The sequence below is a fragment of the Macaca mulatta genome, chromosome 6 (genome assembly GCF_049350105.2).
Source record: "Macaca mulatta isolate MMU2019108-1 chromosome 6, T2T-MMU8v2.0, whole genome shotgun sequence".
Lineage (NCBI taxonomy): Eukaryota > Metazoa > Chordata > Mammalia > Primates > Cercopithecidae > Macaca > Macaca mulatta.
The window spans coordinates 186707134-186712616 of record NC_133411.1 but is presented as its reverse complement, the minus strand read 5'-3'; the positions used below and the strand labels follow the sequence as shown (position 1 = coordinate 186712616).

General features: G+C 44.1%; 1 long non-coding RNA gene across 1 annotated transcript; it reads right to left on the bottom strand.

Moving 5' to 3' along the window:
• Window positions 1–316: 316 nt before the first annotated feature.
• LOC114678988 (uncharacterized) lies at window positions 317–1843 on the bottom strand. The gene is made up of 2 exons (XR_013395028.1): window positions 1724–1843; window positions 317–438 (listed from the first exon to the last, which is right to left on the bottom strand). It is a non-coding gene; the product is annotated as an uncharacterized LOC114678988 (long non-coding RNA).
• Between the last annotated feature and the right edge of the window lie 3640 nt (window positions 1844–5483).

Sequence of the window (5483 nt, the reverse complement as noted above, 5' to 3'; positions counted from 1 at the left end):
AGAGGGAGGGAAGTTGTGGGTGCACTGGAATACCAGACCCGGGATGGGAGGATGCTTTTCAAGCTGCCTTTCGCTGTCTCCTGGAACGTCATAGGAAGCCAGACTTATTCTTTGTAGGTCAGAGTTGAGTGTTATGTAAATCAACGTTTCCAACGAAGTGGAAACACTTTTCGTAGATAGAAGAGACAGCACTTGCAAAAATTTAGGAATGTGAGGGAACATACGTTGGGAATGATTTTGTTTTTAAAACAATTAACAGTTTTTTCTTTCTTTCTCTTTCTTTCTTTCTTTTTCTCCTTCCTTCCTTCTTTCCTTCTTTCTTTTCTTTCTCTTTCTTTCTTTCTTCCTTCCTTCCTTCCTTCCTTCCTTCCTTTCTTCCTTTCTTCCTTTCTTTCTCTTTCTTTCTTTTTTTGAGACAGTCTTGCTCTGTCACCCAAGCTGGAATGCAGTGTCACGATCTCAGCTCAGTGCAACCTCTACCTTGCAGATTCAAGTGAATCTCCTGCCTTAGCCTCCTGGGTAGCTGGGATTACAGGCACACACCACTACGCCTGGCTAATTTTTGTATTTTCAGTAGAGACACGGGGTCTTGCCATATTGCCCATGCCGGTCTCCAATTCTGGAGCTCAATGAGATCCTCCCACCTCGGCCTCCCAAAGTGCTGGGATTACAACCAGGAGCCACTGCACCCAGCCAGGATGCTTGTTTTTTTAACCTTTTATTTCTCTGGCATCTGGGCTCTATGGGGTGTGGAAAGGGAAAGTGGTAGACATTTAGTGACACAGAGGAGACTTGGACCTAAATCGTGAGACCCTGAAGTATGAATGCTTTGGAGGAAAATAGAGATCAAAAGTTGATGATCAAAGTAATTATTTACAAATAACTATTTTCCATTAGTTTATTTTTAATTTATAGTTCTGTATAAAATTGGAAGTAGTGTTCTTTATGTAAAACTACAACAGATTTTATTCTTTTTCTAACATTTCTATTCTAGTTAAAGAACCATGAACGATCTCGTTGATAACTGGAATGAAAATGTTCCAGCTGCTTATAAGATTTTTTAAAGGTAATTCTTTACAACAGCCTTGCGGGGTGCAGGTTGGTGTGAAAGAAGAGTGAGTTACGGGGATGATACGAATATCAAAGAGAAACTAATGAATAAAGAAGTCCAACATTAAGATTAGTTTCAGAAGAAGTAATTTGCCACTAAAATTTTCAGATTTCCTTTTCACTTACATAGGAGTGTGGTTAATTAGGGAAGATATTTCTAACACCTGCACTTTTAGAACCATATTTATTATGCAATATTGCAAAGCAGTCTTTCCTTCCACAACCCCCAGTCCCAGGACAAAAAAAAATGTACGAGGGAAAGTACCTCAGCAAACCCAGTCAGAATGTGCTATGTTTGAAAATAGCCATTTTGTGGAGACCTTAGCTGAAATTTGGCTTTGAAATCATCTGGGGGCATTTCTGAATTCTTACCTGCATTCGATTCACTAGTTTAGAGGTAGGTACCATACTACCATAGCCATGCATCTAATGGTGGCAACCTTTAAGGTTGAATATAATATGTTTACCAGAATTGACCTAGATTTGGCTGATCTTTGAGGAAATGTTTAGATGAGGCCAGTTATGATTTCACCCTGTGTCAAAGAGCATGCATATGTTTTTGCCATAGGTGTGTTTTCTTTACATTATTTACACAAATAATTTTCTATAATACCTGGGGGCAAACTGGGGAATTTGCAGTCCAATTGGCAGGTCCCCTCGGAGACCCACGGGCCGATGGCATTGGTGCAGAGTGGCCAGGTTCAGAGTGCAGCTTGTGGCTCCTGTCCAACTTGCAGGGGGCTCTTCCTCCACATCCCAGCTGCCGTTTTCATAAAACAATCCGTGGTGTCCCACTCTGAGATTGGGCTCCTGGTGCTCCCACTCGCATTGCTGTAGCAAGAGATCCATAGAACATATTTTTAAATGTTACTTGCTATTTGCTTAAATGCAGACTTTTCTAGGCTATTCCTTTTCCTTACTCCATTACTGAACAACTCCCTTGCTTCTTCCTTCCCCTCCAGTATCACTCCCAAGTAAGGGATTGGTTTTAGTCCCAGAACTGAAGTACCCTGAGATCCATTCTGAGCAGTACTCCAAGAGACCCACATTTGATTTATATTTTGCATTTAACAAGTTTAGCGAGTAGTTATTTTTGCTGGATTTATGGACCCTCTGTTTTAGATTTTCAAGACAAGAAAAACTTTTACTGACCTCTTCCTTAATGTTTTATTATAATGCAGACCTGTACAGTGGTGTATGCTGAAGATACTGGAATGCCTATGTGCTCTTCTACCAGAGGGTATCTGATCAGAACTCCTCAGTATGACCAAAGAAAATTGAGTTAGCATTGTCCTGCAGGAAGCTGAGGATCTCTCTCTGTAAGTTTTTTTTCCATATAATTTGGTGTGTGCTTTGAGTAGGTATGGTATGATCTTTAAAAAGCTCAGGCAAGGCCAGGCGCCGTGGCTCACGCCTGTAATTCCAGCACTTTAGGAGGCCAAGGCAGGCAGATCACGAGGTCAGGAGATCGAGACCCTCCTGGCCAACATGGTAAAACCCCATCTCTACTAAAAAATACAAAACATTAGCTGGGCATGGTGGTGCACGCCTGTAGTCCCACTTTGGGTTGGATACAGTAACTGAAAGGGACTTTGGTCTTCTTTTTTTTTTTTTGAGACGAAGTCTCACTCTGTCGCCCAGGTTGGAGTGCAGTGGTGCTATCTCAGCTCACTGCAAACTCCGCCTCCCGGGTTCATGCCATTCTCCTGCCTCAGCCTCCCGAGTAGCTGGGACTACAGGCGCCCGCCACCATGCCCAGCTATTTTGTTGTTGTTGTTGTTGTTGTTGTTGTTGTTGTTGTATTTTTAGTAGAGACGGAGTTTCACCGTGTTAACCAGGGTGGTCTCAATCTCCTGACCTCATGATCCACCTGCCTCGGCCTCCCGAAGTGCTGGGATTACAGGTGTGAGCCACCGTGCCCGGCAAGGGACTTTGGTCTTTCTTGCTTGGGGCTGGGATGAGTGTGTCCTCTGTGAGAAGAAGGAGGCGCAAGGCAGACTGAGTGGCCACAGCTGTAACCTGGGGGCACAAAGCAGACTTCTGTTACATACTATTCTTCTTTTCTTCCTTTTAACAGAACCATCCCTTGAGGTTCACCTGGGCACATGGCTGACCAACTACACACTAGATTTTCCAGACTAATTTGTATCAGTTTTCTTTATTCCTATAAAAGTTGTTTATTTATTGTACTTACATGCTAAGATACCATTCTCAAAGGACCATGAAAGCAGAAATGGTTAATATATGAAGCTGTCTACAGGCATGATAGAATAAAACACTTAAAAAAATTATTTGGGTCCGGCTTAAGTAAGTTTAACAGGGTAAAAAAAGGTATTATCTGACAATATTCAACAAATAATTCTTCACTTAATTTCTCATTGAAGCAATCACCTTAATATTATTCATTGGCCTTGATAAATGTGAACACTGCTCATATTTATGTAAATAATGGTCACGTGGCTTTCTTGGCATATCTAAATTTATGTTAGATCTGGCTTAACGTGTGCTTATACATGTATAGGCTATAGTTATGTACCTCAAGTGTGTGTAAGAGTTGGAATATTTGAAAGACAGCAAAATTTTAACTGAAAAAATAATATCCAATAATAGTTGACCTGTTGATTAAAGTAAGTAATTATTATGAAAGAGAAAAAAGGTGATTTCAAATTGATTCAGAAGAACTGGCCCAGCAACTAAGACTGTATGCTTTCCTTTAAAAAAAAAAAAAAAAAAGAACTGATATGTTATGTGACAAATACAGAAATTACAAAACTAGTTAAACTGACGTTGCCATTAAAGCAACATTAAATAGTTTTGGGGGAGAAGAAAGAAGCCGAGAAGATGGTATCTGTGCACTTAAGATGGTCATGTCATTTGATATAAGTAAGTACAAAGCAGCCTGAGGCCCACACCTGCACGATGCTGAAAAAGCTGACCAGTGTTACATATTCAGCCCTAGATGAAATGCTGCATTTATTTTTTAAACACTGGTATGCATTGTTTTAAAAATATATAAAATAACGGTGAAAAGTTAAAGAATCGTAAGAATGTAGCTAAATGTAAAAAAATTTTGCAAAGCCATAGTTTTATGATGAAACAAATATATTTTTTATCTTTTATGTATAATGTTTTAATGCTTTTTTGACCCAATGAAATGTGGAAGTGTTTTGTGATTTTGATTTTACTATAGCGATTGTTTTATAAACAAAGAAAAAATTACTTCAGGATTGCAGAGATGGTAAACTGTTAAAATAGTTTGGGTATTAAATTATGAAATAATTGGGTATTAAATAATTCAGAATCCAAGCGATGCAATTGAACAGATCTGTAGGCATCTGTAAGTGCTGAGGTGAAAGTGCCAACCAAAGCAGTTAGATTGAACATTAATGCCTGGAGGTCATCAATAGAGGAACTGGCTGTGGACCTTCACCTTGGCATCCCCTTTGTTTTCTGCTGTAGCTGGGTATCTTGCAAAAACAAAAACAACAACAACAAAAGCCACTTATTTCTTAAAGACAGAGAAAGGATATTTCCTTCAATTTAAGCATTCCTAAATTGCCACACCCTGTGCTCTTGGAGGAGGCCAAGACAGAGCAGACCCTCAGGTGGGTGGGCGATGCACTTGACCCTGATGATATCAGGTACCAGGCCCGCCAGCCCCCGCAGGTGCGGAGCTGCAGCTGCAGCCACCAGCCTAGACGTGGCGCGCGGGCAGCGAGTGGCAGCGAGTGGCTGGACACCGCAGACCAGGCCCCCATCCCCAGCAGCGCCGATTCTGGGGCCAGTCGCCCAGGCAACAAAGTCAGGCGGTCGGCTTCACCAGCAGCAGATCAGTCTCATCCATGTGGATTGCCCAGCGCCAGGGTCCAGGATCCGGAGAGGTGTCCGGGAGGAGAGGACCCTCAGACCAGGTCTCGCCGACCCCGACATCATTCAAGGGAAGCTCCGCCATCCCTCGCCAGTGCCAGAGGTGCAGCTGCAAACTGCCAGTCCTGGCACGGGAAGCAGTGGGGCGGGTGGGAGAAGGGGCAACCCCAGACTGTCCTTGCCTCTCCCGCTGCCTGACACCAGCCAGGCAGCCCCCAGGGCCAGAGCCTCAGCGCTGAAGCCAGGCCATCCGTGAAGCCAGCCCGGTGGCCGCGGAGTGCCCGTGCCAGCCCCAGATCTCCCTGCGGACGATGAGCAGGGTAGGTGCGTGGCCAGACTGGCCCCCCTCCTCAGGCAGGGCGGGCTGCGCGCCTGCGATTTTCCGCCTGTGGTCCCGGGGCTGCCCGGGCCCGCCAGGAGAACCGGCGAGCCCAGCGGCGCCTGCCGCGGGCTGCAGCCCCACCTGTCCGCGGGCGCTGCCTGGGAGCGGCTTCCGGGAGTCGGGA